Below are 22,921 nucleotides of genomic sequence, written 5' to 3'. Positions count from 1 at the left end.
CCGAGAGCAACGTGAGGTCCGCAGACATTGGGCGAGCCCACCGATTGATCAATACAAAACGTGAGGTGTGTCATATTTTCCATAACGCTTGCCATTTTGGATTTGCAAAAAGCCGCAACTGACCATGGACGGATCGGTGGGGTCAAAGTCTTGAAAACACATTTTGAGTCATTTAGTGTTGGAAAGGGGGGGGAATGGAAAAAGATGACATGGGGCTCTTTGAGAAACACATTTGTGGTTATTTGGTGACTGAAAGAGGGCTTGGTCAGGGTAGGGGAGTCGAATATAGATGATACAGGGATGTTTTCATAGGTGAAAAATAGGGTTGGCTGTGCATTTCGATGTCTGCAGACGTCATTTGAATTGAGAGGAGGAGGTTCATGGTGAGTCGTGTTATTCCATGTATTGTATGTCCTTGTTATGTATGGTTTAATTATGCTGTGTTGGCTGTGGCCAGTGGCCAGATTCTTGGGTGCATGGCCAGCATAATACGGCCATGCACACAAGAATCTGGCCACTGGCCACAACCATTATAATAATCGGGCCCAGGTCCCTTTCCCCGTGGGTTGCACACCTGCACTGCCCCCTGGCAAACCTTGCACTTGGGGTCTGTTTTCTGTATCCCTACAGTCCCCCTACTAGCACTTGGACACTTGATGCCTGCACTTACCCTTTGCACTTGCCCCCAGTTGGCTGCACTTTTTTTATTGTTTTACTGTGTACTGCACTGCCCCCTCCCCTTTCCCCATGCACTTTTCGGCTCCTCCCTCCCTGCACTTGGGCGATCTCAATGTCACCTGGCCTAGTAAGATCATTGGCCCTCATTACAATCCCGGCGCTAAACCATGGGGGTATTAGCACCATGGTTGGTGCCGGTGTTGTAACGAGTCCGCCATGGTGGAATGGGGAAATACCGCCTCATTCCATGGTTGGCGGGGTGGTGATTCCCCATGCCGCCATGGCCCTTCCCCATTTCCATTTTTGCCCCATAGGGCTCAATGGGACTGGGGAAGGCGCTAATTACGGCACCGTAAATTACGGTGCCGTAATTAGCTCCTAGGTCCCTTTGCGGGTTGGTTTTTTAACGCCTGCTAAAAGCAGGCGTTAAAGTGCCACCCGCAAAGGGACCTCATAATCAGGCGTTAAGGGTTTAACGGCGCTGACACCTTTTACGGCGCCGTTAACCCCTTAACGCCTGGGTTGTAATGAGGGCCATTGTCTCGATCTTCCCTTTGTTCCCCCTCCTTTGCCTTGTCGCGCCTTGAAACACTTGTGTATAGGCGCATTATAAATGCCATATCATATCATATCATAATATGTGTATAGAAATTGAATATGGCCACTGGATACAACCATTATAATAATATGTGTATGGTAATTATAGATAGTGTTGGGGCAGTATACAGTATTTGTAACATGGTGACATAATACAATTGAAGTGCAAATAGTACTTATGATTGCTGTACCATTGAGGCTATAGCTTGAGTTTGTTGTACATGGTAATGAAGGAGACATCTTTTCTTCTTTCTCTGTGAACAAAACACAGTATAATATGTTAAGCAGGATAGTTTAAAATGTTTAATTGCATACAATCTCACATATTCATGTACCTTTTAGACCCTCATAATCAGAAAATTCTAAGTACTATGTTTGGAACAACATTACTGTGTGTTCTGCACAGTTGCTTTTTCTGTTTGCATATTCATTGGGTCATTGGGGAAAAAAAGCCATACAGATTTTTTTTTAAAATGACTACATTTATGTGAGTTTAAGTTTGACAATATATTTGTTTGAAGTGTGCAGTACTTAAGGGAATGTTTAAAGCACACATATAAGTGTATTTGTTGTTACAAGCAGTGTTGGAGTAAGAAGAATCGTGATGGTGTATTTGCAATGAAGTTTAATGAAGGGTAGTTAGATACCTGTCGGGTTGTTTTAACTGTTTTGCTTGTCAAAAGTACTGTTGTACTCTTTTTTAAAGATATTTTTGAAGTACGTGGATACCTGTTGGCGTAATGAAAATGTTTTGCATTTTAAAAGCAGCATTGTAGTAGTATAGATGTAGTTAGGTACCAGTTGGCGTATTCTAACTGTTGACAGTTTTATAGTTCTGAAGGGTATTTTTTTAAGCAGTTAGATACCTGTTGGCCCATTCTAATAATTTTGCTATTCAAAGGTAGCATTGAAGTATTATGCAGTTGGATACCAGTTGGCATATTCTAACTGTTGATAGTTTTACAGGTCAGTAACAACATTTAGGTTTAAGGACTATTAAGTAGGCATTTGTTAGATTTGCTGGTAATCTCTGTTTTAGAGAAACTGAAGTGTTGTTCCATTCAAACCAACCACTTCTTTTTTATGTATGCAGTATAGTGACCTGCAGTGGATGTGGCACCAGTGTGGTAGATTATGCCTATGATACTTGCCTGTGTGTGAAGCTAGTAAGCTTGCAGTTGTTTTTGGTACCATCTGAGTTGTACCGTAAAAGCATAAGTATCAGATATTGGCTATGTGAGTTTGTGTGCATGGTGGAATGATTTCCTGAATTGCAGAAAGTGCATAATATGCCATAATATGCCATAATGTGCATTTTGCAACAGCTGATGAAATGGAATGGATTCACAATTTGGTATAGATACATACACAAATCGTTCATTCGGGATGTGCTCTTGTGATGTTTCCACATGTATGAAACTTGGAAGATTTCATTTATAGGTATTTCTTTTGGTTTCCAATGCTTGCAGTAAGTACATTAGAAATGCTTGTGGATCTTCCAGTGTGTTTATGGTGAATGTTACTATTCCTGTACTATTCCTGTACTATTCCTGTACAGTAGTCCAACTCTTGTCTTATTACTCAAACAAGTGTTGTTAGGATTATTTTTGGCATTTCTATGAAGGATGAGCATTTGCAAACACAGCTGGTCTGAGCTGTTCAAGTAAATATTTTGAACAATTGGTGGCAATTAGAAAAGAAGATTGATTGCTACATTTGCCTAGCAATTTACACTGGTTGTGTTGGAAAATGTAAATGGACCAGAGAGTTCTGTCTCTGTGTCATTTTCTGGACCTCGACTTGTTGTTTTAGTCAGAAATATTTCTCTTTATCTCTGCTGATGGATGTGCGGTTGTGTTTGTACTAGATAGTTGTGTGGTTGTACTGCTTGATGGAGTAGCAGTTGTTTTTTGTTTCTTTGGTGGTATTGTTTGGAGATCTCTTATACATTCTTTTTGCATTCATTTGCTTTTTTAAAACCTTTTTGAGGAACAGAGTACATATCTAGATGGGGTGAGTAGAGTGTACATAGTCTGTTGTACTCTAGGATGCAAGGAAAGTCAGCCTTGACTTTGTTTGCACCAAAATTGACTAGGAATAGTCCTTTGAGTGTACGTAGATGTGAAAGTTCTACATAACTCATACCTTCTTTAAGACTTTGCTGCCAATGTCAATTAATCCTGATGTAGGGTTAGACCTTGCGATTTGTGAATAGTGACTGCATATGCAAGAGACAGAGAGAATTGTTCTCTGCGTACATACATGTCTTTGAAAAGATGGAATCATGCTGTTGAGCGTCCAAACCTTTTAACTTCTAAAAGTTTGTCAAAGTGGATGTTGACAAACTGAATGTTGTTGTCATGTGCATACATCTGGAAGCCAACAACTGTACCAATTGCTGCACTGACTAAACCTTGCTCTATGTCAAGGTTATGTTTAAGAATTTCTCTGCAGTTTTTAGACAACGTTAAAGTTCTTTCCAATCCAGCTGTGTTGAAGATAGATTTGTCTAAGCTATTTAGTCGCGCTGTTGCTTGTTGACACATAGGGAGTGTAATGCTGTGCCCGTCCAGTTTGTCTGTGGAGCTAATATGAAATATTGGTTGCATTTCTTTTTTTAACATTGTCTTATTGAATTGACTACAGCTTTCTAGGGATGGCATTAAGGACATGTGTTTTACATTTTTTGTGCTAATTGTTCCATGACATCAGGAGCAGATGTGTTACGCCCAAATAGCTCATGGATGAGTCTACTATTTAAGATGGATTGTGCATCTTTAGAAAGAAGACCAGTTCTAATGCTTTCTAAAATGTTATCATAGGTGAGATCAGCAGACTGACGCATATTTTGAGTTAGTTTTCTGTTGGAAATGTTGCCCGAGATTTACATTTCCTATGCTGTCATGTGTGTTGCAGCACTATTTGTGTACTTCAGTTTTAAAAATAGGTTCACTGTTCACCCGGTGTTAACTGTAGAGCTCCAAAAACAATAATGTGTTTTCCTCCAAAGAGTTGTTTGTAGTCTGTTTTTAGGACTTCTTGCAATCTGAGGTGAATTAAACCCAACATAAGGTTGGAAACCATGCTTACCTCATCTATTAGGAGCATTTTCATTTGTTTCAGAATTCGGCGTACTTCAGTATCAGTTTCTGCTGATAGTTTGTCGTATTCTAATTTGTTTTGTTGTTCTACTGGAAGAAACAGCATTCGGTGTAAAGTAACACATCCTATATTGTAGGCAACTAAACCTGTGGAGGCTGTTGCAATAGCTGGAAGGTTGTTGTTTGTTAGGTTTTGTAGGAATTTGCTGATGATTTTAATTAAGAATGTTTTTTCCAGAACCAGCATCACCACTTACATAGAGGAGCAGAGGTTTATAATTTTGACAGCTACAAGTTTAACTTTCATGTTTCAAAGCATGTTCAATTTCTTCAGTCACATCTATGTAAATGGTATGTTGCTCATCATTTAGCTGTAATTTCAGCACTGACAAGTCTTCTCCTGATTGTTTACATTTTTTTAAGTGTATTTAAAAAAGAAAAAAACATTAAATTGATACATGGTATTTTCTACTTCAGTCATGGCTATTTCTGCTTCATTTAGAATGAGTGGTTCTCCAAGTGGTTCTTGGCTTCCTGTAAGAGAAGGTTGACTGCCCTCAGGAGTGTCTTCATCTAGTTGTGCTAGAACCTCTTCCTCTTGTTGGTGTTCATTTCCAACTTTTTTTGTATTGCTTGAAATTGACATTTGTTATACTGCTTTCATTTGCATTGCATGCAGCTTCAAATGAGTCATGGTTACCTAATAATTCTTCTTCTTTTCTCCATGGTTTAAAAAGTTGCAGTAGGGCCATGTAATGAAGCTCTCTATGTTGAGGAGATTTAAATGATAATTTTATATGATTAATTAGGCTGGGTTTGCTAAATTTGACAAGACTTCCTTCACGGGTTGAGCCAACACATTTTCCAGTTCTTTCATCTGGTTTGATGTTATTTTTGTAGGAGTCGTTTTGGGCTATGCAGTATAGGCACATGTTTTCCAAAGCAGTACTTCTGTTTGGGTAGTATGTGTCTAATAAATTGTTTTTTAGAATGTGCTGGCTGTTTGTTCATTTGTGGCTATTGTTTCTATGTCTTGGTAGGATTTCAGCACTCTTTTTCTGGATGCAGCTGGACCAAGGCTTAGCCAGACTATGTGTTCAGATTTGCCACATAGGGCTGTGTCTGTTAAACAGTCTGCAGCTTCGTAGCATCCGCATTCTCTATGGGAGAGCATTTTTATGCTGTACAATTTTTGTGACAGTGTTTTGTCAGATGATATGTCATCACAAAGGTCTTTTAACTCTGTTTTCTCCGCTTTGGTGGGATATGTGACATATCTTGCAACAGCAGTGGAGATGTCTCCAATATATTGTTTATCTACGTTTACATTCCACAAGAGGGCAATGATTGCATTGTAATCACTGATGTACTTGGAAGCTTAATTTCTTTTAAATTTGTATGTGTTTGTAGGCGATTTGTCTTTCACACTGTGACATCAAGCTGTTTACTTGTCCTTTTGCGGAAACTAGCCCAGGGAAACCAAAGCAGCATTTGGTGTAATATTTACATTTTTTTTAAATATCTACCTCAGCAGTATTTGCCACACTTATATTTTTGGAAGCGTAAAATTTGTGTACATAGGTCCGTATGTGTGGTTTTTGAAGGGATGTTGCAGGATATGTATTTGAGAATAAACTTCAAAACATTGGCATCACTGTCATGACCAAATGTAGGAGCTTCCTTTATCCACAAAAGCATGTGGATGTGTGGTGCTCCTCTGGATTGATATTCTTTTCTACAAAAGAAGTGTTCCACTTCTCCGAGGGGTGCTTTTATTACAGATGAAAGGCAGCATGGCAATAAAGCGATGGTGAAAGTATCTTGATACATCTTGATACATTGACAGGGTCAAAATAACAGATTTCTCATGGTGTTTTTATGTCTGTGTAAGCAGTAGTGCAAGTCATCCCATGCATATTCTGCACAGCTTAAAGTAACAAACCATGTGGGTGGGCCTAGGTTTCTTAGCAAACATTGTACATTAGTGTGACGTCGGAACCAGTATTCTTTTGTACCACACATGTTTGCCAAGAGATTTGTGATACTTGAATGCAAAACTTCATCTTTGTCTTTTATCTTTTGAAGTAGTTGGGCAGCAGTCATGTTTATAAAATTAGAGCCTGTTTTTGATGTGTGTGCAACTCCATAACATAGACTTGCTAGTTCACTTTCGAACAGGAGGTGGAATATCTATTCTACATTTTGTCTGAATCTGGGGTCTTCAGAATACATTCGTAAACAGCGATATTCTGATGCTGTTATTTTTGCGGATCTTTCACCATATCTTTTTCGGTACGAGAGAGTAGAGGAAAGGAACGTGCTTCTATGCTTTTCTCCCGTATGCTGATTGGAGATCCTTTGGCTGGATGCTTTTGATATGTTTCTAATGCATTGTCTATGGTGTCTTTGGAGTGTAGTGGGTGAATTGTATACTGGTTTAAACTATTGGCTGCAGTAATAGGATCTACATGTTTAAATTGGCCAGTTGGTGATGAATCCTGAATTATTTGCATGGTTTGTCTTAAGTTCTCTTCTATGTTTATATTTTTGTAGTCATCATTGTTTTCTTTTAGATATTGTAGGGCTTTTCTAACTTTGTTCAAGTCTACTAGTTGTTGCCAAAATTGTTTGACTTTTGTTGCTACACCATTAACTAGGCTAATCAAAGATTGGCCTTTTGGCCGTTGCATTCCTAGAGTTTCTACATGTTCGTTAAGATCTAAATACAAATATTCTACTTTGCTACGAATGCCTTTTAATAATTCAGAAGGAGGCAATTTAGCTGTTTTGATTTGAAGGCGTATTATAGCTTGAAATGGGTGTACTGTTTGGATTATAATGCTAAAAAATAGAGTCAATCGGAGCACACCTATTTAGCCAGCAGTAAATAAAAGGGTTTAGACAAACACTTTAGACAGTTATGGGTGCTGGGGAGGAATACAGGCCTTGACACTGGAGCCTGTGTTAAACATGAACCAAGTAAAAGTGTCTAAACTTAAAGACACTCCCGTCGGGGAAACCCCCTTCCTCAGGAGCAAAGATCTGCAAATACATATACATACAAGGTTATAAGTCACCACATAATCCACTGAATACCTAGAGGTCTTAGACAAATCTTACATTAAATACTCTCTACAAGTAAAGCACAAACAAAGATCCAATAATAATAATGTGCATAATGTTTCCTTGTGGTTGCTATATCACAATTGAACAACTGTTGTGACTCCAAAAAATGAAATTCCAAGTAAAGAAAGAGGAAAAAGAACCCTCATATATACCTTAAAATTGAGTTGTTGCCAATATGATGTGTTGAAAATTCATTTCACGGCTGTGCAATGTGTGCACAGAAAACAAAGTCCATGTGTGATATCCAGGGGTCATCAACTATTTAGATAAGACAGGACAAATATTCTGTACTGTCAAATAAAGCATAACTGTTCAGATGAAGACATTTACACAAACTCACACTAAAGAAACCACTCCATCTTAGATGCCAACCTAATTTCTAAAGTGCAGCAATGGATTCAAGAAAACCTCAATAAAGCCTCCTGACAGTAAGTGCAACCCAAAGTGTAAGTAAACCCTCTGCTGTCCCATATGCTCCAAAAGATTCAATGAAATCACCAACCCTCGTGAAAAAAAAAACTCTGTATCAACCCTTATGTCCAATTAAACACCTGAACATTTAACTTTTACCTTAGACACTATCTTGTGAGTCTATCCCAGGAAATCAACTTTAAATCTACGTGAGATGTAGAAATACGCTTCATAGATGAGGCATCCAGTCTCTGGTAAATTTGTGCTGCAACGCTGTTAAAACAAACACACCCGCACCAACACCTATAAATATACATTAACTAGAGTACATTTAAACATAAATCCAAACTGACATGGCCCATATATACGAACTACGCTCTCAAGCTGATACTTACATTTGAGTTGTTATACTCTTCAATATAAGCCGTCCGCCACCTCTCCCGTGAAGCCGCGCAGTATCTCAAACAAGCGTGCATTAAATAATCAAATTTCTACAATTTCCGGATGTACACGATCACGTGATCTCGTCACGTGACACCCAAATATTTAAAGACAACAACTGCAAAAAATTAAGAATATACACGAAATTCCAGAACACAAAAACTAACGCCTTAGATATACCTTACAATATCACCACAGTGAATATAAACATCACAAATCCGCTCAAGTGCACCCGCGGTCACGTGACAAAGTCACATGACAAACGCCCTTCTACACGCCCATAGGTCAAGTGCAAAAAACTTTAATTGTGCATACAGCACAAAACTACAGAAACTTAACCCACCGAATAAAAATGAAAGAATGTAAAACTAAATAACACACAAACAAAACAGTCCAGAACTGCACCAATTCAAAACGTTACAGTTACTGACCGTCTTTCCACATAAACAAACAGCTAAATTAGATGCCAAAGCATCTCTAAGTAAATCTATAATTAAAAATAATCAACCCAACCTAATAATGATAAAAGAAAATTAAATCTGGAATAACTAATAGAAAGATTCCGTATAGTGGAATGGTGTGTTCCTAACATTTTGATGTGGTGGAAGGTGCGTTTGCAAGCAGTTCCTGAAATGCAGGATAATGAATGTCCTCGCAGTCCAGTGTAGTTGCGCACTGAACAGGAGTCCATGGTTTGTAAAGTTTTTAATCTAATTTTGTCTTTTACTTTCACATAGTGATTGAGGAATTGTTGTAAATATTTGAAGGATTGTTGACGTAGATTACACATTGAGCTGCATGGCCATTTGTAGACTGGACTGATTGGTTGGGTGAAATGAGCAGTTGGTTGAAAGTTTGTTGGGGAAGTTTTTTCGATAAGGGTTTCTTCTGCCATAATGGTGGTTCCTACTATTTCATACCCTCAGCCATTGCTATGTATGCCAATTGTTTTTTTTTTGTTTTTTAGAAGCCTCTTGTCATGATGCCTACCCCCGGAGCACCAGGCCAGGCCCAGCACCCCCGGAAGCAGGCATCATGCCCTCGGGTAAAAGCCCAGCGGCCCCTTATAGGGGCTCTTTGGACTCAGTCCTGGCGCCTTTGGCGCCAGGCTCATGTTGGACATCAGTCCTGGCGCCATAGGCGCCAGGCTCATAAAGGGAGGTGTTTTGTGCACTTACCTGATGCAGACCATGCTGCACGCTTCAGGCCTCCCTGAGACCTGAAAGGGACTATTTTTTCATAGGGACTATTTTTTCACTCGGGCCAGGGAAGGATACATACCTAGTTGGGGAAGGATACATACCTGGGACTTCTTTGGAGGCTATTTAAGCCACGCCCAGACAGCAGCTCATGCTTCGCGCTGTTCTGATTCCTGCAGCTTAACACTCACCGTGTCTGCTCCTGCTCCTGGACTCCAGCCACGCCCGCCTCGAACCTGGAAGACCTGCAAGGAAGGAAGAGAAGAGAAAGGTGAAAACCAAGGACTATTTCAAACTTCTTACCTGCATCCGGAATCTTCTCGCCAGCATCCCTGAAGAAAGACTTCCATTTAAAAGCATTGCGTTGCTCGCTGCAGCGCCACGCTTTACTCACCTGTCCTCGAGACATCTCCCGGCTCCATCGCGGCTGTCAGCATCAGACGCCATATCTCTGCACCTAGGGGAGAGAGGAAGAAACAAAAGGTGAGCAGAAGGAACACAGAAGGAAAGCCTGATTAACAGCCATAATAATAACTGGCTTTTCTTCCACATTTCGGGTCGGCGCCGCCCCGTTGGCAGGTACCGTACCCCGGCCCCTATTGGGAAAGGACAAGAGACATTTCTGGGGAATGATAAGGACATTTAGAGGGATCGCCCTCATCACTACTCACCTCGGCAGTTTAACCCGTCGACGCATCGCCTTCATTCTGCACCTGAAATAAAGGACAGATCACAGGTTAGAAAGACAACATAAAGGGGGCCTCACTTGAACTTTGAACCTTCATACTTACGGCGCATCGGTCAGGAAAGTCAAGTGGATTTTGCCAGCGCCATTCTGAAAACCAGTGAAGTAACTGGACGAACACGCGCCCCTGCACCAGAAGCAGGATGGAGAGTTCATCCTTCCAAACCATAAGGTGAGCTTAAACCGGGGTTTGGAGGAAGTTAGAGAGGAACGAAGGGGGAAGGGGGAAAGGTGGGAGCTAGCACACTATTCTGCAGACTGTTAATCCCCTTTCTCATCTGCAGAAGGATATTCCTACGGGCCAGGCAAGCACGATTTGGAGGTCCTGTCCAATCGGTGTTCCGGGTCCTGCGCATCACGCTAGAAGAGGCCACAGCAATCCAGACTAGACCAGCGCCCCCGTGGGAACCAGGTGAGCGTTACACCTCTTCATGGAAATATGGTTCTCTGCTGCTTGTGTGAATCCATCCACCTTCACAGAAGTTTGAAAAGGTATCTATGTTGACATTGCGCATGTTTAGAAGTACTTTTGTAATTCACAGAGTAATTTTGTTAGTGGTTTCATTCTGTTTAAAATTAAAATAAACTATTTTCTTTTCAGCAGAATTGCGCTGTCAATTAGAGCTTCAAGGATTAGTCTTCTGCAGTAATTTTTAAAGGTAAAGTGTGACTTTTGGAAAATATTTTGTAAAACAAATTTTTGGGAATGCTTAACTGTGGCTACGTTAACATTGTTAGATGTAATGGTAGGTTCATTAGCAGTTTTTTTCTTGTTTATACATTTTCTTTATTTTTAGTATTTGGAAGAGAGTTCCTCGTTTTTTTAGTGGTTGCTGGTTTAATTTTGTTGACTGATTGTATTAGCTGTTTTGTTTGAATATTTGCTATAAATTCTGCTAGAGGTGGATGAGTATATGGCTTGCTTTTATTTTTTCTTCTCTATTTTTTCTTTGTTTTCTACGTAGTTGCTTTTTAGTAGCCATTATGTTCTGTCTGTGTGGGTTTGTAAGTTGTGGAATATATATAGATGTATTGTGAATGAGTGTGTGAATATGATGGCAGAGATAAATAGAGAGCTGCGTGATTGTGTAATGGGTTGATAGTTGTGGTTGGGAAGGTTGTAAGAGTAGCTGTGTGTGTAGATGTGTGAAGGGCTTGGGTTAGTGCGTAAGAGAGTGGTAGAGTGAATGAAGAAGTAAGGACATTACGATGTTTTGAGGATAATAGTGGGTGTTATAATGATGGTGTTTAGGTGAGAATAGAAAGAATCTACATGTTGAAGTGTAATGAGTAAGAGCAAAATAAATGTTGATTTGAAAGGAACTTTGTAGGCTGCTATGCAGCTAAACTATACTGTACGACTAACAGAAAGAATACTAAAGTAATGCACTTACTTTGTAGGATGTGAAGAGTAGTTTTCTTCAGGTTGTTGTCTTCCTGGAAGTTGCTGTTTCCTGCAATTGCAAAAGAAGATGATTAGTAGGTATATATGGTAATGGTGAAGTAATTGTAGTACAGGGGAGTTGTTGGGAAGAATAGTTAATAACATTGGGCCTCATTAGGAGTATGGCGGTAGCCCTGCTGGTGCTGCAGGTGGGTGCCACCAGATTCGTAATCGTTTTTCAGCACCTAGCTTCCCAGTGCCACCAGGACATTAAAAGTCCCATTGGCCTGGAAAGTCAGGTGCTGGAAAATATTAGTCCCCATTCCCATAAAGTCCACAGGAATAGGGACACGGAAGCACTGGCACCATTAGGACCGGGGGTCCTGTGATAAGTATGCGTAACAGAGCTGCAAAAGAAAGTGTGACATTTTTATAGAATGCAAAATGGGAAATGCTGAGTGTTTAAAAAGCTCTCCTTTTTGGGAGGCTGTTCATGGAAGTTAAAAAATGTCAATTTATAGCAACACTGTACGTAACTTCTTTTATAAAGAAAAGAAATGGAGATGGAAAATATTTGTAGAATACTTTTAAGTGCCACTTGCATTAAAGTTTATTATGTTGTCAGTACATACATACTTGCCAATGTGATGCATTCCAATGTGTAGTTGCTTATTAAATGATGGTTCTTTTGTTTGCATTGTGGGAGTTGTGGTTGCACTTTTTACATTAGAAAGTCCCAGAATGCAGACAAAAATGTAGGAGCCAATAAGCATGTACAGATTACTAAGGGGAATGTTAGCAAGTATGCATGTACATCCAAGTTAATAAAATTGTGCACACTGAGTGTGATTTAAAAATGTTGCACAAATCGTTTCCATTTGCTTTTATTTATTTTCTTAAAATTACACACAGTAGGATTGTAAATGTATACATGCCTTTATTAGTTTTACTTGAAATTGTGCTCAAAAAATATTTTTTTTAATGGATTGCATTTTGCCATTTTTCATTCCATGTACATACCATGCTTTAGTAACTTACATGCAGTTTTTGTTTTGACTTTGCATTGTGGGAGTTCTAGTGTAACTTTCTCAGTGGGAGAAGTGGTATTAAAAGTGACAGAATGAAAGAAAAAATACACTTGGTAGATTATAATGGGTCATATTGGCAAGTATGCATGTACTGCCAATATATTGAACTACAGCACGTGTCATGTATACATACTGTAGAAATGTTTTAAATGTGGTTTTCGTTTCTTTCATAAAAAAGTCACAGACAGTGCTGCTGGAATTGCAAATATGCATTCATTTTTAAACTGTTATGAAAATGCTCATTAAAAGAAAACCTTGTAAACACGCAGCATTGAAAGTAACTGCCACTTGATGTCAGGAGGTGGGGTAAAAGAGAATATGATTATTGAGTAGGTTAATGCAGGGTAAGTGTCAGGTTTCGTGGGATTTGGTTGAATGTGGTAGAATGAGGATATGATTAACATAAAGTATGGTTTGGGCCTTAACTTTCTGTGCAGAGTGTGGAGAGCTTCCCAAGTCAAAATGGAGACTTCCAAAAGGATCAGTGATTGGTCAGAAGTAACAGAAAGGCATTGTTGGAACATTCTAAACCGCCTTTCATTGTCAGAAGCCCAGCTGGAAGGTCCTATGTTTGAAGCTCTTAAGATTTAGAAAACTTTAGTTAGGCCCTTGTGCCTAAAATTAGTTATTTTGGTTCTGGAAAGTGTTGGAGATTTAAGAAGAAACTTAGAAAACGTTCCGGTGAAAGAAAGAAGCAAGCTAAGTGAATTCATTATCTTTTATGGATCTTTGTGATTTTCAAGCAGGAGTTAAATATTAATTCCATTAATTAACTTGTTCCTGTTTTTATTAGTTTTTGTTAAAATAGTAGTTCATTTCGTTCTTTCATGAATCTATTTTTGAACTTCTAGAACTGTATTTAAATTTACTGAACTGCGTCACATTTTTTGCAATTGGCTAGTTGGAGTGTGGAGGTCTGTTTATCATTTTAGCGTCGTGTGTTTTTTCGGCCGTATAAAATATTGAGTATTGTACCCTTTTTCGGTAACAGTGCTTTTATTAGCGTCGGACTAGCGTTAGAAATCTTACACTGTCTGCGCAAGTGACAGTGTGGTAGCCATGCGACTCTGAAGCGTTATGTTTAATTTACTAACATTCTAACCTGGCGCGTGATCATCACTGGGCTGCCTCTTCAAGGATTAGTGTCCGGAACTGAGGACTTTCTCCTTCCTGTTTGAACACTTCATATTAGAAGAGTGGAATACTATTCATTTACGCATGCGCCCATGCCAGTTTCATTTTTGAACTCTTTTCCTTGTTTTTGTGCGCTTCCATTTTAGAAGGAGTAAACAATATCTTCACGCATGCGCATATTCTGGTTAAAAGAACGCTTCTTTTATGAGCGATCATCTTTGCCAGCAAAAGATCCAATTAATGAACACTTTTATATATTCAGGAAACAAACCATTTTAACTTGAATAGCCAGAGTGTCATTTTTGGAATTGGTATTGAAGCAGCTAGAAATCATCAATACAAACTACATGTATAATATTTCCAGCGGGTTGTTTGGGTAAATGACATTGGAACTGCTTGAAGATTAACTCATTAAACTGAGAGAGATTAGCAGCTTTTTCACAACCGAATTGAAGAAATTAGTAAGAGCATCTGAGACTCTATTTTTCTGTTTTCTTCATTTGAATTCACACGTCCTCTAAGTTATTCACAGAGGATAATCAGGTATGGTGGCGTGTTTATTTACTTAATATTATAACGAGAAGTCAGAGCCAAGGAATTCAAAGGTTAGTGACTAAAGTGAATTTGTTGTTATTTTCACCAACAGGTTGACAGATAAAGAAGCTGAGCAAAACCTGAAGTTTATTATTTTGTCCCATTTTCCCCCTTTCCCTTGGGGGTGCTCTCAACTGAACTGTTTGATACCAGTTAAGAGGTTAGCATCCAAAGGGGACTGCGGGGGTTCAGCAGCTTCCGGGGACAACATCAGATTTGAGAAAGCCTGACAGTATGAAAGGCCAGAAAAAATAGTCCTCCTAAGCTGTCATGAACCCCGAGTTCTCAATGGAAGCGTTAAGTGTTTTAGTGAGGGAATTACAGGAAGAATTAAAGGTGGCATATCAAGAGAATAAAAAATTAGGACAAAGAGTAGATGAGTTAAGTGAAAAGATGGCACAGACGCAGGGAATTGGGAGAGAAGAATTTCCCCCGGAATTGGTAAGGGTTGGTGAGGAGAGAGGTGTGGGTAGAGGTGATGGGGCAGAGGGAGGTTTTAGGGCATTAGTTATGCCAGTACCTTTGGCAGCTCCAGAGCGTTACTACGGAGATTCAAGTAAATTTCAGACATTTGTAACCCAATGTGAGTTGCACTTTCTTAGTAGGCCCGAACTATTTCCTTCTGATGCTTCCAAAGTTACTTTTATGATGTCTTATTTATCTGGAGAGGCTTCTACTTGGGCAGGTTTATTGGTCAGGCAGAAGAGTTTATCTTTAAAAAATGTTTCTCTTTTTATGGAAGAATTTAAGAAAATGTTTGATAAAAGACAACTGTCCTTAGAAATTGATGGTGAATTATTAGATTTGCGTCAAGGAAACAGAGACTTGGTTACATATATCACACAGTTTAGGTCTTTGGTTTTAGAATCCCAGTGGCCAGCAGAGAAGAGGTCTTCTCTTTTTTATAGAGGCCTCAAGGAGGAGTTGAAGGATGCCTTGTCCAGTGTAGTCCAACGCCCTTCTTCTTGTGAGGAATTGATTGATTTAGTAGTTCAGTTGGACTATCGTATAAGTGAAAGGAAAGCAGAAAGGCGTCGTTGTACTCAGGGGGAGGTGAGGTCAGTCATTAGAGGAGAGCGTTCAAAGCTTGAGGTGGGTAGTAAAGAAGTGAAACCAAGGGTGAATGATCAACAAATTAGAATAAAAGGTCCTTTATCAAAAGAGGAAAAAACTAGGAGGCGTGAGAATAATTTGTGTTTATATTGTGGTAGGGGCGGTCATTTTTTAGGAAATTGTCCCTTTACACCCAAAAAATTTTCATCAGCCGGAGGAAAAGCACAGCAGGTTGCAAATACAGTTCAGTCAGCGGTTCCACATATAACTGTAAATGTATCCTTGTATTTGAAGGAGGAAAAGAAAGGGTATGGACCGGTAGTGATTGATTCAGGAGCCACCGGGAACTTTATGGATTGGGGAGTAGCTAAGGCATTGGGAATACCACTAGTGAGGAAGGAAGTTGTGGAACAAGTTCGGGCTGTAGATGGAACTTCTCTTTCATCAGGTCCTATAACTCATGAAACTGGTGTCTTGGTTATGGAATTACTTGGAGGTCATAGAGAAGAAATCTCATTTGATTTAATTGATACACCAATTTTGAAAATAATTTTAGGCATGCCATGGCTAACCTTGCATAATCCTCACATTGATTGGAGTAGACGAGTGGTAGAATTACAGTCTAGTTTCTGTTTAGAAAATTGCCTTTTGAAAGGTAATCCTGGGAGGGAAGAAACACAAGGTTTAGTTTCCTCTTTTCTGACTGATGCAGGTATTACAGGACATAATATAGGAGCGGTGTTAGGACATCTTCCGGAGTGTTATCAAGGGTACAAGGAGGTGTTTGATGAAAAGGAGGCAGGAGAATTACCTCCACATAGGAGTTTTGACTGTAAAATTGATTTGGAGCCCGGGGCGGTTTTACCAAGTAGTCGAGTGTATGCATTAACTGAAAAGGAGAATGATTATCTTAAAGAGTACATTGCAGAAAATTTGGCTAAAGGTTTTATTCGTCATTCTCAATCTCCAGCCGCATCTCCATTATTTTTTGTACCAAAGCCAGATGGGTCTCTCAGAACCTGCATTGATTATAGAGCTGTGAATAGAATTACAATCAAAAACAAGTATCCTCTCCCTCTAATTTCGGAAATCTTGAATCAGGTCCAGGGAGCCACAATTTTTTCCAAACTAGATTTACGTGGTGCCTATCATCTGGTGAGAGTCCAGGAGGGTGATGAGTGGAAGACGGCATTCAAAACCCGATTTGGGCTTTATGAGTACTTGGTGATGCCTTTTGGTTTATGCAATGCTCCAGCTGCCTTTCAATTCTTTATGGATGAAATTTTAAGAGATTTTTTAGATATATTCGTAGTAGTATACATTGATGATATTTTGATTTATTCTCAGGATTTAGAGTCGCATAAAATTCATGTGGGAAAGGTTCTACAAAGACTCAAAGAGAATCATTTGTTTGCTAAATTAGAAAAATCTCAGTTTCATACTAATTCAGTGGAATTTTTAGGATACATTGTTTCTCCCAAGGGATTGGAGATGAATCCGAACAAAGTTCAAGCCATCACGGATTGGCCAACACCAACGAAAGTAAAAGAAATTCAAAGCTTTTTAGGTTTTGCGAATTTTTATAGAAGATTTATTGAAGGATTTTCTCGATTGATTACTCCCATAACAAAACTTTTAAAGAAAGGTGCCAAATTTGTGTGGTCGACAGAGGCAGAGGAGGCATTTCAAGAATTAAAGAAAAGGTTCAGTTCGGCCCCTATTTTAATTCATCCAGATCCATCTCAGCCTTTTTATGTAGAAGCGGATGCATCGAATCTTGCCATGGGGGCTGTTCTTTCTCAGAGACATCGAGAGACCGGACAACTTCATCCAGTGGCTTACTATTCTAAAAAATTCTCTATGGCAGAACAAAATTATACGATCTCAGATCGAGAATTATTGGCAATCAAGTTTGCTTTTGAAGAGTGGAGGCATTTTTTAAAAGGAGCAAGACATACAGTGACTGTGTTAACAGACCATAGAAATTTGCTTTTTCTGAAATCAGCCAAGACTCTCACACCAAGGCAGTTAAGATGGTCATTGTTCTTTGCTGATTACGATTTTGTAGTGACATTTAAGCCAGGTAGGCTTAATGGAAAGGCTGATGCTTTATCACGTCAATTTCCTGGAAGTGAGATGGAATCAGAAAAGGAGATGATATCCATTATCGATCCATGCTGTTTTATTTCTGCCGGAATACAGAAAATTGAGGATGTTGAGGAAGAAGTTCGAAAGTCCATGTCAATTGCACAAATGGAGGAATGGGTCCGAAAGGATCCGGTTCGAAAAATTGAGAAAGGATTGCCGTTCTTTGAAAATAAACTTTACTTACCTATTTTGGAATTGAGAGAGAGAGTAATAAGAGACTGTCATGAATCTATGCTGTCCGGACACCCAGGTTTTAGAAAGACGCTAGAATTGGTCAGGAGGAGCTTCTGGTGGGAAAAAATGCGTCAGGACATCTTAAATTTTGTAAAAACTTGTGCTATTTGCGCTCAAATGAAGAGTCAAACCGGAAAACCAGTCGGGTTGTTGGAGCCGTTGCCTATTCCACCTCGTCCTTGGCATACAATTTCCCTGGACTTCATTACAGATCTTCCTTGTGACAAGGGTTGTACATCTATTCTAGTTGTGGTGGACCTCTTGTCAAAAGAGGCTCACTTTGTTCCAATGGAGGGAGAGGTTACTGCAGACAATTTGGCCAAAGTCTTTTTGCGAGAAATAGTTAGACTGCATGGTCTGCCTAATCAAATTATCTCAGATAGAGGTCCTCAATTTATTTCTAGATTTTGGAGGGTTTTTTGTAAGGATTTGGGTGTGGAAGTCAGTTTATCATCAGGTTATCATCCCGAGACCAATGGACAAGTAGAAAGAGTAAATCAAGAACTGGAGAAGTATTTGAGGTGTTATCTACAGGCAGGGGAAGAATGGGTGGATTTGATTTGGCTTGCCGAATTTGCTTATAATAATTGTGCTAAAGATTCAATTAACATGTCTCCATTTTATCTTGGAAGAGGTTTTCACCCACGGTTTTTAAGTTTTGAAATTACTGAAGAGTCAGAAAATCCTGGAGTTGAGGTTCGATTAAAAACTATGAGAAACAATTTGGAAAGAGCAAAAAGGGTACTTTTCGATAGTAAACAGAAGTACAAAAGATTTGCAGATCAAAAAAGGAGGTTGGGTCCTAAATATAAGGTTGGTGACTTGGTTTGGCTTTCGACGAGACATTTGAGAATTAAGGGCAAAAACAAATTTACTCCACGTTTTGTAGGTCCATTTAAAGTAGAAAAGATAATCAATCCAGTGTCAGTACGGTTAAAACTACCTACTTCCTTGAAAATACATCCAACTTTTCACATTAGTCTATTAAAACCTGTGATTCCGGGGACTAGAGTTGTACATCCACCTTCACCAGTTCAGTTAGAGAATTCATCCGAAGAGTTTGTGGTGAAAAGAATTGTAGATTCCAGGAGGTTAAGAGGGAAACTACAATATTTAATAGACTGGGAAGGTTTCGGACCTGAGGAACGTACATGGGAAGACGAGGTGAATGTGCATGCACCACAATTAGTCTCAAAATTTCATAGAAAGTATCCTTCTAAAATTGGCCCTGGGACAGGGCATTAAGGGGGGGGTACTGTCAGGTTTCGTGGGATTTGGTTGAATGTGGTAGAATGAGGATATGATTAACATAAAGTATGGTTTGGGCCTTAACTTTCTGTGCAGAGTGTGGAGAGCTTCCCAAGTCAAAATGGAGACTTCCAAAAGGATCAGTGATTGGTCAGAAGTAACAGAAAGGCATTGTTGGAACATTCTAAACCGCCTTTCATTGTCAGAAGCCCAGCTGGAAGGTCCTATGTTTGAAGCTCTTAAGATTTAGAAAACTTTAGTTAGGCCCTTGTGCCTAAAATTAGTTATTTTGGTTCTGGAAAGTGTTGGAGATTTAAGAAGAAACTTAGAAAACGTTCCGGTGAAAGAAAGAAGCAAGCTAAGTGAATTCATTATCTTTTATGGATCTTTGTGATTTTCAAGCAGGAGTTAAATATTAATTCCATTAATTAACTTGTTCCTGTTTTTATTAGTTTTTGTTAAAATAGTAGTTCATTTCGTTCTTTCATGAATCTATTTTTGAACTTCTAGAACTGTATTTAAATTTACTGAACTGCGTCACATTTTTTGCAATTGGCTAGTTGGAGTGTGGAGGTCTGTTTATCATTTTAGCGTCGTGTGTTTTTTCGGCCGTATAAAATATTGAGTATTGTACCCTTTTTCGGTAACAGTGCTTTTATTAGCGTCGGACTAGCGTTAGAAATCTTACACTGTCTGCGCAAGTGACAGTGTGGTAGCCATGCGACTCTGAAGCGTTATGTTTAATTTACTAACATTCTAACCTGGCGCGTGATCATCACTGGGCTGCCTCTTCAAGGATTAGTGTCCGGAACTGAGGACTTTCTCCTTCCTGTTTGAACACTTCATATTAGAAGAGTGGAATACTATTCATTTACGCATGCGCCCATGCCAGTTTCATTTTTGAACTCTTTTCCTTGTTTTTGTGCGCTTCCATTTTAGAAGGAGTAAACAATATCTTCACGCATGCGCATATTCTGGTTAAAAGAACGCTTCTTTTATGAGCGATCATCTTTGCCAGCAAAAGATCCAATTAATGAACACTTTTATATATTCAGGAAACAAACCATTTTAACTTGAATAGCCAGAGTGTCATTTTTGGAATTGGTATTGAAGCAGCTAGAAATCATCAATACAAACTACATGTATAATATTTCCAGCGGGTTGTTTGGGTAAATGACATTGGAACTGCTTGAAGATTAACTCATTAAACTGAGAGAGATTAGCAGCTTTTTCACAACCGAATTGAAGAAATTAGTAAGAGCATCTGAGACTCTATTTTTCTGTTTTCTTCATTTGAATTCACACGTCCTCTAAGTTATTCACAGAGGATAATCAGGTATGGTGGCGTGTTTATTTACTTAATATTATAACGAGAAGTCAGAGCCAAGGAATTCAAAGGTTAGTGACTAAAGTGAATTTGTTGTTATTTTCACCAACAGGTTGACAGATAAAGAAGCTGAGCAAAACCTGAAGTTTATTATTTTGTCCCATTTTCCCCCTTTCCCTTGGGGGTGCTCTCAACTGAACTGTTTGATACCAGTTAAGAGGTTAGCATCCAAAGGGGACTGCGGGGGTTCAGCAGCTTCCGGGGACAACATCAGATTTGAGAAAGCCTGACAGTAAGTGGCAGGAACCCTCTTTACATGCATTTGTAAAAGAGTTGGAAATACAATTTTAAAAATATAAGCATACCTGCACTTTGTCTTGATAGATGCAGATGTGGTTGAATCTGCAAATAGAAATCTTGGAGATGTATATAGTAGTTTTTGATGCAGGTGAGGTGTGAGTAACAGGAGACATGTACTCTGAGAGTTTAACAGTACATCTGAAGTGTTGAACTAAGATGACAGAGTTAGATGTAGAGTTTTTGGATGTGATTGGTGGATGGGTGTGTGACTGCTTGAAAGCAGCAAATGAGGTAGTGCTACAAAGATTAAAGTGGAAAGGGAAGAAGGGCTGCTCTGTGTTACGGGGTCCGCGGACAGTGCAGTAGTTTGCGTACAGGGCGTGCCACATCAGAGTCTTTTGAGGATGCCTGGCATGGAAATGGGACTGTGCAGCCCAGGTGTTTAGGCAATCAGGTTTCCTGGGTGTGGTATACAAGGAGAGATGGTGGCAGAAGCTTTGTTTGCTGAGAGGACTGCAGATGGCTATGGCTATGTCTTTCAGGAGGAAGAGTGTATGGATTTTGGGGCACTTGTGGATCCATTGGCTGAAGGTGTATGCTCAGCACTGTTGAGTGCCTGAAAATCTTGGATTTGATGATTTTCATGTAGAATGGTATGGAGTCCACAGCATGAAGTGGGTGGACTTGCTCCCATTTTGTGTAAATATGGTCACACTAAAACATCCAGACATTATCATTGTCCGTTGTGGAGGGAACAGTTTAGGGTACGTTACTGGAATTTCATTGCAGTTTTCAATGAAGGAGACATTCGGAAAAGTGAGGGAAATGTTCCCCAATTCAAGAATGATTTTTTCTCGCATTGCCCAGAGACAGATGCAGAGAACTTCGGTCCACAAATGGAGAAAGCGAGGTGCAATGTCAATAAGGCTGTGTGTGCATTTTTGGGAGATGTTGCCATGACGTCTTTCCATAATGAAAATATTAAATTTGACATTGCCAATATTTTCCGCAGAGATGGAGTACATCTTACTGATGTGGGTAAACAGATGTTTCTGCAAAACATTCAGAATGCTTTGAAGCAGTTTTTGTAAAAATACAAAGCATTTTCAGTAGGTGCAAAAAGGAAAAATGGAAACACCAGGGAAAAAAATGCCTACTTTTTTGCAAGCTTAAAGAAATAGTTAAGTTTAGTCCAATGTTCTTTAGTTAATACAAAAAAGATTCTTTTTAGAGCCACCATTTTCCCAAGCAAAAGAGTTAAATGTTTTTGATGCCACCACCACACACATTTTTCTGATGTCTGTGGACTACCGTGCTGTCTGCAGACTCCACAGGCTGCGTAGATGCCTGTAACTGTTTTTGTTATTTCTATTTTTCAACTGTGAAAGGTCGCACCTAAAGGAACCGTGTTTTTTGTGTTTTATATTATTTTTTTTACTTATTTTACAGGAGAGGCAAGGTAGGGGAGGAAAGGAGCACCAACCACAGGGACGAAGGGGCACTTGGAGAGATGAATATGTTGGGTGGGCCTTAATCAGGTAGGGCACTGTGTTTCTTGTGCTCCTTGACCGGGCCCTCAAAAGCACTCCGACACTTCTCCCCTATAGAGCGGAGTAAATAGTACATACACAATAATGTGTTGCTAGAAAGTTAAGGGTCGACAGTGTTATGTATGGCTTGTGAGGCTTCCGCTGGGATCCTCGGCCCCACAGGAGTACCCTTGTGGTGACAGGAGCAGATGATGAAGATGAGGTTGAGGGCGTCAGCCTACTCTTCCCTTTGAAGGGTACCACCTTTCTCACTGCTCCCTTGTGGTTTGACTTGAGATGGTGCCGCATGGAGGTGGTCTTGTAGGAGTACAGACCCGGTTTTCCATGACTGAGTACAACCTTGCACTCAATGCATCAACTCTTGTCTGCCTGAGCCTTTGGTACACCCCCTACATTGGTAAACAGCTGCCACACCCAGGATTTGCGATGGGAGCTGGAGAGAGGGACTCCCTGTACCTCATCTTCATCATCCTCGTGATCCTCCTCTGCATCTCCAGGCCTGTTCCCCTATCCAGGCCCTGTAGATGGTGGTGGTGGTGGTTGGAGAGCTGAAGGAGCCAATA

The sequence above is a fragment of the Ambystoma mexicanum genome, chromosome 1p (assembly GCF_040938575.1).
Source record: "Ambystoma mexicanum isolate Mex_15411 chromosome 1p, UKY_AmexF1_1, whole genome shotgun sequence".
Lineage (NCBI taxonomy): Eukaryota > Metazoa > Chordata > Amphibia > Caudata > Ambystomatidae > Ambystoma > Ambystoma mexicanum.
This window is presented reverse-complemented; position numbering follows the sequence as displayed.